Genomic DNA, 12,462 nt, shown 5'->3' with positions numbered 1-12,462 from the left:
GGGAGTGTCCTACTCAAAAACATACTTTCTATCTGGAAATCAACTACGCTGAACAAAATGACTATCTCAATTTTGATTGGATGTGTTTGGGGGAATGATGGGCGTGGAGGGGGGCTAGTTGCCCTCCAATCACTTTCGACTATTAAAAATGGCACTAGCTACTCCAATTTCCAATCGAATGAGCCCTTTTCGAAGTTTCTACGACAACTCTTGCGATACGAAGTGTCCGGGTATGGAGAAAGAAGAAAAATAAATAATACATTGTGCCCACATCGTTCTTTACTTAGGCAGCGCTAATACGCACTGCCTATGATAATGGGAAAATTACCGAAAAAAAATCTTTTGTTGACTAAAAATAATGATGTATGTATTTTCGAAGACCACATTGCCTTTCCATGACGATAAATAACAGTTCGAATAGGAACAAAGCCTTTTATTAGACAGTGAAAAAATAAAAACTGGATATTTCGATCACACATACAGTGACTGTCATCAGCATATATGCTGACGGTCACTGTATATGTGATCGAAATATACAGTACTTTTGATTGTTTTTTCACTGTATAATAAAAGGATTTATCCCTATTTGAACTGTTATTTAACAATAACAAAAGTTCGAACATTTTGGCTTCACATCCTGAAGCCCTTATCAACGGGAAAAAATAAAAACAACAAACTAACCTAAAAAAAAAAAAAAAATAAAAAAAAAATTTTTAAAAAAAACAACAAAAACACTATACAAAACAAAAGAAAACCCACATCTTAATAACGTCTAGTAAGATAACTGATATTTTTATATATCCCAATGCACAAGACAACTCAGCAGGATGTCCGTCTGATAATGGAGACTAGCAAAATGAGATAGTCTATTTATTTGGAAAAAAAAATTTACATATGGCCTAGGTTAAAATAATTACTATTAAATACTTTTCAATAATATTTTAATATAATTCAATATTTCTTTATTAATACTTATGTTAATGTAATTAAATATTTAATATTGATACTTGGAGGAGGTTAAACATGAAGGAAATTCGTCACACGCGTCTCAAAGTATGTCATGGATTACGTCCCAAGCAAAATGAGTAACAATTCAATTTCTATAAATCCCTTAGTATAGAAATTAAATAGGTACTTATCTGTTATTAAATTAAAAAAAACAAGTTTTTTAACTGAAAGTAAGGAGTGGCATTAAAACTTAAAACGAACAGAAATTATTCCGTATATGAAAGGGGTTGCCCCTCCTCAACGCCTCGCTTTTTACTCTAAAGTATTTTATTGTTTTAAAAAATAATGTTGTTAGACAGAGTCAAAATTTTGCGTTTAGAGCGAGGCGTTGAGGAGGGGACAGCCCCTTTCATATTGAAAAAAAAATCTACATATGGCCTAGGTTAAAACAATTACTATTAAATACTTTTCAATAATATTTTAATATTATTCAATATTTCTCTATTAATACTTATGTTAATGTAATTAAATATTTAATATTGATACTTGGAGGAGGTTAAACATGAAGGAAATTCGTCACACGCGTCTCAAAGTATGTCATGGATTACGTCCCAAGCAAAATGAGTAACAATTCAATTTCTATAAATCCCTTAGTATAGAAATTAAATAGGTACTTATCTGTTATTAAATTAAAAAAAACAAGTTTTTTAACTGAAAGTAAGGAGTGACATTAAAACTTAAAAACGAACGGAAATTATTCCGTATATGAAAGGGGTTACCCCTCCTCAACACCTCGCTGTTTACGCTAAAGTATTTTATTGTTTTAAAAAATAAATTTGTGAGACAGAGTCAAACTTTAGCGTAAAGAGCGAGGCGTTGAGGAGTGGACAGCCCCTTTCATATTAGAAAAAAAAAATCTACATATGGCCTAGGTTAAAACAATTACTATTAAATACTTTTCAATAATATTTTAATATTATTCAATATTTCTCTATTAATACTTATGTTAATGTAATTAAATATTTAATATTGATACTTGGAGGAGGTTAAACATGAAGGAAATTCGTCACACGCGTCTCAAAGTATGTCATGGATTACGTCCCAAGCAAAATGAGTAAAATTTCAATTTCTATAAATCCCTTAGTTAAGGAATTAAATAGGTACTTATCTGTTATTAAATTTAAAAAAAAAACAAGTTTTTTAACTGAAAGTAAGGAGTGACATTAAAACTTAAAACGAACAGAAATTATTCCGTATATGAAAGGGGTTGTCCACTCCTCAACGCCTCACTTTTTACGCTAAAATTTTTTATTGTTTTAAAAAATAAAGTTGTGAGATAGAGTCAAACTTTAGCGGTTAGAGCGAGGCGTTGAGGAGGGGACAGCCCCTTTCATATACGAAATAATTTCTGTTCGTTTTAAGTTTTAGTGTCGCTCCTTACTTTCAGTTAAAAAAAAATGGTTTTTACTTTAATTTCTGAACGTTTTTGCATTAATGCAGCTTTGATTTTAGCTCACCGTACAAGAATAATTAAAACGAAATTTGCTTATTAATTTAAAAATTTTTTGGCTAAATGGCTTTCTCAAAATTTTGTTCTGACGTAATTTACGAATTAACTTACGAAACGAACTTCTATATTCGTATGCTTTTATGACGTATATTAGGTAGTTCACCCCCTCGTCATTACCTTGCTCTTTCGCTAACCTTCAACGCTAACGTTCAAAATTTTCACAATTTTCAAAAAATTCAAAACTTTCGCTAACGTTCAAAATTTGAACGCTAAAGTTCAAATTTTGTTTGAATCACAGACCCCTGAATCACAAAGGCCGGCTGATTAGAATAGATAGCTGTTTTGAAAGTATTAAAAAAAAACTTTAGCGTTAAGAGCGAGGCACTGACTAGGGGGTGAACCCCCTCATATACGTAACAATTTACGTTCGTTTTAAGTTTTAACGTTGCTCCTTACTTTCAGTTGAAAAAACTTGTTTTTTTTATTATTTAATTTCTGATCGTTTTTTAAATAATGCTGGAAAATCCGGCGCCCCCTTCATAGAACTCAGCGTAACTCAGCGTAATTGGACTTACGGACTAATTGGACTAATACAGCGTAACTCAGCGTAATTTACTTGGACTTACATATTTTGGGCTATATATTTACACATTAAGGGAGGGGGTATTGGATACTGTGAAGATAGAAAACAATTCTTACTTCATAATATATAGAATAAATGTAGGTAACACATTTTGCATGCAAACCCACTATAATTAACTCCCCCCTCCATAATGTGGAAATATATAGCCCAAATTTATTTCTAAAGTAGGCTATTATATTTTCATCATGTTTTGGTGTTCTTCATTTAGGATTAACCTAACTTCACTTCTTGAGTGTTGCCGCTATAACAGATAAGTACCTTAAAATATATTGTAATCGCGAAAAGATCGCGAATCGCGCAGAGAATGATTTGCAAAAAGATCTAAATAACCGTTATAGACCTAATGTCTTTTTTGTTTCAGTCTCAGGAGTATCATCATGGGCGTTGGGTGGGGGGTCGGGGGGCAGCTGCCCCCTATACCTTCAAATTTGCATTAGATATGGCTGGAAAAGCAGATGGTTGGAAAAGCAGTTTATAAAAGGCCCTCCATCACACTATCAACTGCCCCCCCCCCCTAGACAATATGCCGCCTACGCCATAAGTATCATATGGTAAAGTTCTACGAAATCATATTATTGAGTTAGGACTAAAGTGAATACACCATTCGACGCCTGTTTTTATGCTGATTACAAATATAATAACCATTTCTATTGGAAATGAAGTTCAGCCCCCCCCCCCCTAGTTCGGCTATACCTAACCTACCCTAACCTACCCTACCCCTGACTTGGCATTTATAGGGGGGGGGGGCTGAAATTCATTTCCGATAGAAATGCTTTTTAATTCGTAATCAGCATAAAAACAGGCATCGAATGGTGTATTCACTTTAGTCCTAACTCAATAATATGATTTCGTAGAACTTTACCTACCAATATTTGATAACTAATAAAAATCAGGGTTTGTCTGTTTTACTAACACAAAAATTAATTCCTACATCGATAAGTGTACACCAACAGGCCTGTAAGGATATCACAGGTTTTTAGGGGCCCAGTAGTACCATGGGCGCCCATATGGGGGGTAATGGGGGGCTCTTGCCCCCCCCCGGCTGAATGATGCTGCCTTATTTTTATATTTTTGTTCTGAGATTTTTATTATATAGCATTAAAAGTAGCAATTAGACGAAGTTTGCCCCCCCCCCTGGAATTCAGCTTATGGGCGCCCATGAGTAGTACTTATCTAATGGTGCAATTTCTAGATTGCAAATGATGCATTTCTTTTCTCCTCTCTGATTTCTGTCTTATAGTTGACTTAAACCACATTTTAGAACAAACATTACCAAACAATTTTCATGAAGCTAATGCACAAATAATTTTCCAACTCAATCCGAAATTAAATCCTTATATTTCCACTAACAAATAGAATGAACTTCCTAACCTGACTGTTCCCAAAATTCTACTGAGTTTCCGATAATGAGGCTAAGAGTTGCGCGATTCGTGAATAGACTTTGATGACGTGCATTTGCGCTGATATTGCGCTACCAGCAATTACTGACGATCGACAATAGAAAGATTAAAAAACTGTTAAACGTTGTAGACTTTAATTACTAATATTTTAAATCGTGTTCCCATGCTAATAGTATTGGATATAGTCGAAAATAATTGCAAAAATAAAATTTTTTTGTGAGCCTATAGGCAGGGGCGTCCCGAGGCTCATTTTATTGGGGGGGGGGGGAGGGAGTGATCTCTCGTATATTTTACCGAATCGCAACCTGATTTATGCCGAATTTTCTGCTGAAATCAAAAATTTTTCTAAATTTCTGCCAATTTTTGGCTGAATGCCAAAAAAATTGGGGGGGCCAATATATATATATATATATATATATATATATATATATATATATATATATATATATATATATATATATATATATATATATATATATATATATATATATATATATATATATATATATATATATATATATATTGCCAGAAGAAAGATCCCGGATGCGCGTTTATTTGTTTGTTTTTATTTGTTTTTTTTCCCATGGGTGATCCTAAAGATCCAGTAATCCTAGACCATCGTGAGAGGGCTCATTTGAACGAAAAATAAAAGTTCTAAGGTCCTTTTTAGGTGACCAAAAAATTGGAGGGCAAATTGGCCCCCTCCCACGCTCATTTTTCCCGAAGTCACCCAATCAAAACTTTGAGATATCCATTTTGTTCAGCATATTGAAAATTTAATAAATATGTCTTTGAGGATGACTTAATCTCCCACAGTTCCAGGGGGAAGGGCTGCAAGTTTTGAACTTTGCCCATTGTTTACATACAGCATTGGTTAATGGGAAGTATACACACGTTTTCAGGAGGGTTTTTTTCTGGTGGGGGAGAGTCAGAGGAGGGGGTTACGGAGGAGAATCTTTCCATGGGGGATGTTTCCTTGGGAGAAGGGACATTTCTATGAAGGGGGCGCCAGATTTTCCAGCATTATTTAAAAAACGATCAGAAATTAAATAATAAAAAACGAGTTTTTTTCAACTGAAAGTAAGGAGCAACGTTAAAACTTAAAACGAATGTAAATTATTACGTATATGAGGGGCTTCACCCCCTAGTCAATGCCTCGCTCTTTACGCTAAAGTTTTTTTTTAATACTTTCAAAAAAGCTATCTATTCTAATCAACCGGCCTTTGTGGTTCAGGGGTTAGTGATTTGAACACAATTTGAACTTTAGCATAAAGAGCGAGGTATTGACGAGGGGGCGAACTACCTAATATACGTCATAAAAGCATACGAATATAGAATTTCGTTACGTAAGTTAATTCGTAAATTACCTTAGAACAAAATTTTGAGAAAGCCATTTAGCCAAAAAAAAATTTAATTAACAAGCAAATTTCGTTTTAATTAATCTTGTACGGTGAGCAACCCCCTCACATATGCAAGGATTCCTGTTCGTCTTGAGTTTCAAAGTTGCTCCTTACTTTCAGTTGAATATATTTTCTTTTTTAAACTTAAATATACCAAAAGGCAAAAAATTCCTGCATACAGCTTGATACACGTAACAGTTAAAATACACATTTGATAACAGCGGCATTAACAAAACTGTTGTGCAGCAAGATGTTTTTATGCAGCATATATGATCTAAAAAAAAGGTAAAACGTGAAATCACTTATTTTTTTCTCATTTCGAGACTATGGAGCCTCCAGACTTTGATATATATGTATTCATAAATATTTTATTTTTTCGTCCAATAAAATTATACATTATCAAGTACTACTGTAAAGCATTTCCAAACTAGCGCAGGACTCCTTTTTCATGCAAACATGTAGCTCCGCAATCAGGGTTCTGAACCCCTACCAAAAAATCTTGCAAGTAATTTCCTATATTTTTTAAAGTCCACACAATTTTTTTCCCCCCCCCCCCCCTCCTCTTGCCCAAATTTGTGTAAATATTGGTACTTTTAAATTATTGCTACAGTTCTTCGTATTTCCTTCGTTTTTCTTTATTGTGACTCAAAGATTAAATGTATTTTATATGGCAGCACTGCTGTTTCTCCCCTCATTTGAACCTAGTACAGTAAATAAAGTCCTTACATTCATAAAATTTGTATTTATTATATTTTAAGAGTCACTTTTTGGTTACCCCCCCCCCCCCCCACACACAGACAAAAAAAAGTCTGGATATTGTCTTAGGCTAACGCAAAAGTGGCTGAGTTCAGAAAAGGCATTTGGGAGAAGAGGACTGGGATGCGCTTCCATTTGCAAGTAAGTACGTAAGCATAACGCCACTAGACCCTCAAGGTTCAAACCGGCGGTGGTGATCTCCGTTTTGTGGTCCTTCAGCCAAGAAGTACAATGGGTGACTCTAAAATCAAGAAATAGACATGTCCATAATATATATACATATATATATATATATATATATATATATATATATATATATATATATATATATATATATATATATATATATATATATATATTATATTATATATATATATATATATATATATATATATATATATATATATATATATATATATATATATATATATATATATATATATATATATATATATATATTAGCGACATTAAAATTTAAAACGAACAGAAATTATCTCGCAGTATAGGGGCTGTCCCTCCTCAACGCCTCGGTCTTTACGCTAAAGTTTGACTCTTTGTCACAACTCTTTTTTATAAAACAATCAAAACTTTAGCATAAAGAGCTAGGCGTTGAGGAGGGGACAGCCCCTTTCATATACGGAATAATTTCTGTTCGTTTTAAGTTTTAATGTCGCTCCTTACTTTCAGTTAAAAAAAACTTGCTTTTTTAGTTAATTTATAAAAGCTTCCTTTTCTTTCTGTCAAAAAATGCAGTCACATGGTAAAAATTGAGTTTGCCTCGAAATGCTTAAATGGTAAGTACGCAACAGCTAAAGAAAGCCATTGCTAGAACCATCAGCGCAGCCAGGCACATATACATTATTTTTTTCGAAGACGGAATAGGTTAGAAAGGAAGGATGGAGAAAAAGTTTTGAACACGTGACTTATTTGCAAATTACAGCCCGTCATTACAGGGAAAGGACCAGTGGCGTCAATTCACGGAAGCTTGGGGGAAATATATTTTTAATATCTAGACGGGCACATTTTTTTTCAAAGTGCCCAAATAGTCATTTTTCGATGAAAATACCTAAAAAGGGTATTTTTTTCAAAATCTAGGGGGGAGTCTTAGGTTGGAGCCAATGCCCCCCTGCCCTTTTCCGAATTGATGCTACTGGAGGGTGTCAATCCGTTTTAGAGAAGCCGACATTTAACCCCCCCCCCTCCAAAAAACTCCCCACCCCGGAAAATTCCTTCCTGCAGAAAATTTAGCCCTGAAAATTCTCCCCCATGGAAAATCCCCCCCCCCGTAGGAAACCCCTTACACACAAAATTGAGCAGCCAAACAGAAAGTACAAAATAGGTACCTGAAAATGTCGATCAGATGACCTAAGGGACAACACCAGATATCAGCAGTTTTAGGACAGGGGCTGGTCGCCGGTCGGTCTCCAATCCTATCACTTTCAGCTTATAAAAAAAGGACTGCAATATTGTCAACCACATGTCACTCAAGTTATTTTAAATTATTTCAGAAGTGAAAACGAGGGAAGGAAGCATGGTAATCTGATTAATAGAAACATCCTGCATACTATAAAGCAAGAATTCCATCACTTTATTGTTTTCTTTTACTTTACTATATATTCATAGGGCTATAGCTGGGATCACCAAGGGGAGGGGGAATAATGTCAAAATAGCAACCATAATTTTCGGATATAGCATAAAATAAGGAGTCTAATGGTACTACTTTTATTTGCTTAGCACGTTTCCTTCAGATTCGGCCAACCACTAACTATTTACTTTATTTTCTACCGACCATAACTAGCACAAGGACAGATCCGCGGGGGTAAGGGGGCGCTGACCCCCATAACGTAGTCTAAAGTAATGTAATTTACTTAATTAACGCAACGTTGCGTTAATTAAACTTGCTCCTAACGCAAGTTTATCGGATCAACCTATTTTGCGTCCCCCCCTAAAGAAATCCTGGATCCGCCCTTGAACTAGCGATGTAACATGTAGTTTATTAAGATACGATTTTTTGAAACAATATATTACCTATCGTCGCCTCTGCAGCTCTCCAAAATTGCTATTCTTTATTTATTAGTATGCAATCTTTTTCTTTTTTTAAGACTTGCGTCCAGTATTCATGAATCCAGCATCCTTTCCCTCGGTTGCCCGAACACTACTGAACTGGTTCCAACGGATAACTGAAAAATATTCCTTGATGAACTTTGACATTATTTCCTGTAGGAGGATGGGAACCATAGAGTACGGGAAACTCATTGGAGACAAAAGTTTCTGCTTTAGACAGGGTTTTTAGAATAAAAATTTAATTTTAGCACAGGCAGTGCAGCGTAATCCACCAGAATAAGAAGAAACAATATATGCTTAATTTCGATTTATTTTTAAAGTTGGGACAAATAAAACATCTTAAAGAATTTTGCTCCAAGCTGAAGATTTTTTCAATTTCTAAACTAGTTTTAATCAGATTACAATGATGAATGGTTCAGGCTAGGTTAGCATGCAGAATATAAGCTATTTAAAAAGAAATGAAATATATACAACTATGATGCTTACTGAACCCTTTTGACAAATTGGTACTTTATCTTTCGTAAAATAAATTCAAAAAAAGAGAGAAAAAATCAAAGTTTTTTAGTACTTTTAAAAAAGCTTATTATCTTTCTAATTAAACTACCCTCGTGTTTCAGGAGTCGTTCTTAAGGAATTGCGACGAATTCCAAATTTTAGCATAAAGATCAAGGTGTTGAGGAGGGGGCAACCCCCTTCCATACGTAATAATTTGTGTTCATTTTAAGTTTTAATGTTGCTCCTCATTTTCAGTTGAAAAAACTTGTTTTTTATTTAATTTATGATGTTTCTTTTAGTAATACCAGGAAATTTGGCCCTGAAAACGTATGAACTATCCTCTGAATACGTCAATCCCGGTGAAAATTTACCCCGGACAATTGCCCTTAACAGCTCCACGCGCAAAATTTGGACGTAAAAGAGAAAGCGAGACATATAGAAAGGATTTTGATTAGGAATTCTGGCAGATTTCCCCAGTGTAAAATTTTCCCTGACAAGTTCATCCCCTGGAAACTTCTCTCCCCATTGAAAATTTCCCGTGGAAAAACCCCAGCAGAAAATTTGTCCTTCCCCCACCCGAAAATGTATGCATACGTCCCAATAACAAAGGCTACGCATAAACAATGGGCGAATTTTATAACTTAAAGACCTTTCCCCGGGGCTGTGGTGGTGGGGGGGGGGGAGTATGTTATATTCCAAGATATAGTTATTGGGCCTTTCATCTATGATGAACAAAATCATAGTTGAAAGGCTATCTCAAGATTTTGATCGGACGATCTTAGGAAAAAAGGGGCGGGGATGGGACCTAGTTGCCCTCCAATCTTTTTGGTCTCTTAGAAAGGGTAATGGAACTTTAATTTCCATTTGAATGAGCCCTCTCTCGATATTCTAGGACCACTGGGTCGACACGATTACCCCTGGAAAAAAAAACAAATACAAATAAACACGCATCCGTGATCTTTCTTCGAACAAAAAAGAAAAAATTGAAAATTCCGCATTTTCACAGATAGGAGCTTTCTGAAATAGGGTTCTTGGATACGCTGCATCTGATAGTGTGACTTTCATTGAGAATTTTTGACTTTTAGGGGATGTTTCCCCTCTTTCTGGAAAATCAGGCAAATTTTCTCAGGCTCTTAACCTTTGATAATTAACACTAAACTTAATAAACTTATATATTTGGAATCAGAAATTCTATGCTTTAGAGTTTCGGTTGCTATTGAGTCGCGTCGCTCCTTATTTACAGTTCGTTACCACAAACTGTTTGATAAATACTAATATCCTACTGATGTTCTTGGGAATAACGGACTAATTCGGATTCTGTCACAGAGGGAAAGAGTTTCTAATTTAATGTCATCTGGACATCTAGCAAAAGAGGTTGTCAGATTTTAACCAAAATGTAAAAAAAAATAAAGTAACTGACCTAGTATTATCGTTTAGGGGTTTAAGCCACTTTTACTTATATTGAGAATGGGGGTTATTGAATTGTTGCCACTACGACAGAATCTGATTCAACCGATGTAGAGGGAGGAAAGCAAAGGGACCCTAAATTACTTTTATCAGGATATCTAGCAAAAGATGCTGTCAGATTCAAACAATTTTGTTTTTAAACATTAATGTAATTGACCTATTTGTGTCATTTGTGGGCCCGAGGGTCCCGACCCATTTTAATCTATATAGAGGAAGGGGATCTGCGAATTCTTGTTATTACTGGCACCTCAAAGAAGCTCTCGGATCTCATCCAAATTTCTTAGGGAGGAAGAGCTAATATCCCTATTCATACTCTCGGGGACCTAAACAGGATAAGGGTCTAGTCTTTAAATTTTATCACCAGCATGTCTACCAGAAGGAGACATTTGATCCCCAAAGAAATTTAGTCTGAAGCATGTGTTATGGTCCTAGATGTCCTTTTGGCGTGTTGACGCGAACCAGCCTCTTTAGAGTGAAGGAGGTTCATGAATTCCTGTTATGTGGATCTCCACCAGTTTAAGTTGTCGGATCTCAACCCAAACTGGTGGGAAGTAAGAGTAGGAAAAGTCTCCGACATTTTTCGTGGAGATTCTATGCATGATTTGGCCTTGTGGAGGGATCCATTACATGGCATATACAAACACGGATTTCCAGGTATACCTAATACTTGGCGATGATTAGGATCCTAGATATTCTTTTTGGCGTGTTGAAGCAAACCAGCCTCTTAGGAGAGGGAAGAGGCTTATAAATCCCTGTTATCTGGACCTCCGCCAGTTTAGCTTCCTATTCCCTATGAAACTGCAGTTACAAAGCGTATGTGGTAATTTAAAACGACCCTCAGGTTAAGTTCTATAAGCTATACTAGTTGCGCATTGTTAAAATTTAAGTTTTTTTCTGGAAAGGGTGGTCACATGGACCACGACCCTCAGGGCAAGGGATATAAGCTATACTAGTTGCGTGTTGTTAACATTTAAAGTTTTTCTGGAAAGGGTCGTCACATAAACTTTGGAGAAGGCTTATTCAGAGTAAAAACCAAAATTCCAGCTCCCTTTTTAAAAGTCAAGAGTGATTGGACGGCAACCAAGCCAGCCCAACGCCCTTTTTTCCCAAAATGCTTCCGAAAAAAATTCTGGGATAGATATGAAGATTAAATTCGGATGTAGCTCATTCAATTGGAAATCAGAAGTGTCCTTTTTAAAAGCTAAAAGTGATAGGAGGGCAAATCCCCCCCCCCCCAAGACTTTTTTTCCCAAACGCATCCGATAGAAATTTTTTGATAGCCATTTGGTTCAAAATAGTCCAAAGATCATATAAAAAGGCCTTTAGGATTAAAAAAAAACCCTTCGAACCTGGGGCCAAGGGTTTTAAGTTATGCACCGAAGGCATATAAAATTTTAAGGAAGGTATGGTCGTATAAGCTTTGGAGGAGGCTGATTAAATTGGAAATTGAAAGTTCTAGTTCCTTTTTAAGAGTCAAAAGCGATAGAGGACAACTAGCTCCTCCCCTTGACACCCTCTTTTACTCAAACGTATCTGATTGAAATTGTGAGATAGTCATTTTGTTAAAAATATTCTAAAGAACGGTTAACAAAGACTCCAGAGTTGAGACAACGCAGCAGAACTCTGGATTAAGGGTCGTAAGTTATGCCCTGGAGGCATACAAGGTTTTCATGGATGGGTGGCGATATGAACTTTGGGTAGGGCTCATTTGATTTGAAATTAGAAGTTATAGTGCTCATTTTAGGAGTCCAAAGTGGATTGAGGGCAAACAGCCCCCCA

The 12,462-nt window shown here is 35.6% G+C and overlaps 1 protein-coding gene across 4 annotated transcripts in view; it reads right to left on the bottom strand.

The window, feature by feature from the left end:
* ERR (estrogen-related receptor) overlaps positions 1 to 8,818 on the bottom strand; it is a 218,498-nt gene extending 209,680 nt beyond the window's left edge. For 2 of the 4 annotated variants that reach the window (XM_089092496.1, XM_089092495.1), the window contains exon 1: positions 8,686 to 8,818. The gene's annotated coding sequence lies outside the window, so the exon portion shown is untranslated. Of the gene's footprint in view, positions 1 to 4,374; positions 4,456 to 8,685 lie in introns of those variants that run through there. The other 2 variants (XM_089092497.1, XM_089092494.1) reach the window with 2 other exon arrangements.
* Positions 8,819 to 12,462: the final 3,644 nt, after the last annotated feature.

Source organism: Artemia sp. Qi Xiang Cuo, chromosome 7 (genome assembly GCF_049724085.1).
Source record: "Artemia sp. Qi Xiang Cuo chromosome 7, ASM4972408v1, whole genome shotgun sequence".
NCBI lineage: Eukaryota > Metazoa > Arthropoda > Branchiopoda > Anostraca > Artemiidae > Artemia > Artemia sp. Qi Xiang Cuo.
This window is presented reverse-complemented; position numbering and strand designations above follow the sequence as displayed.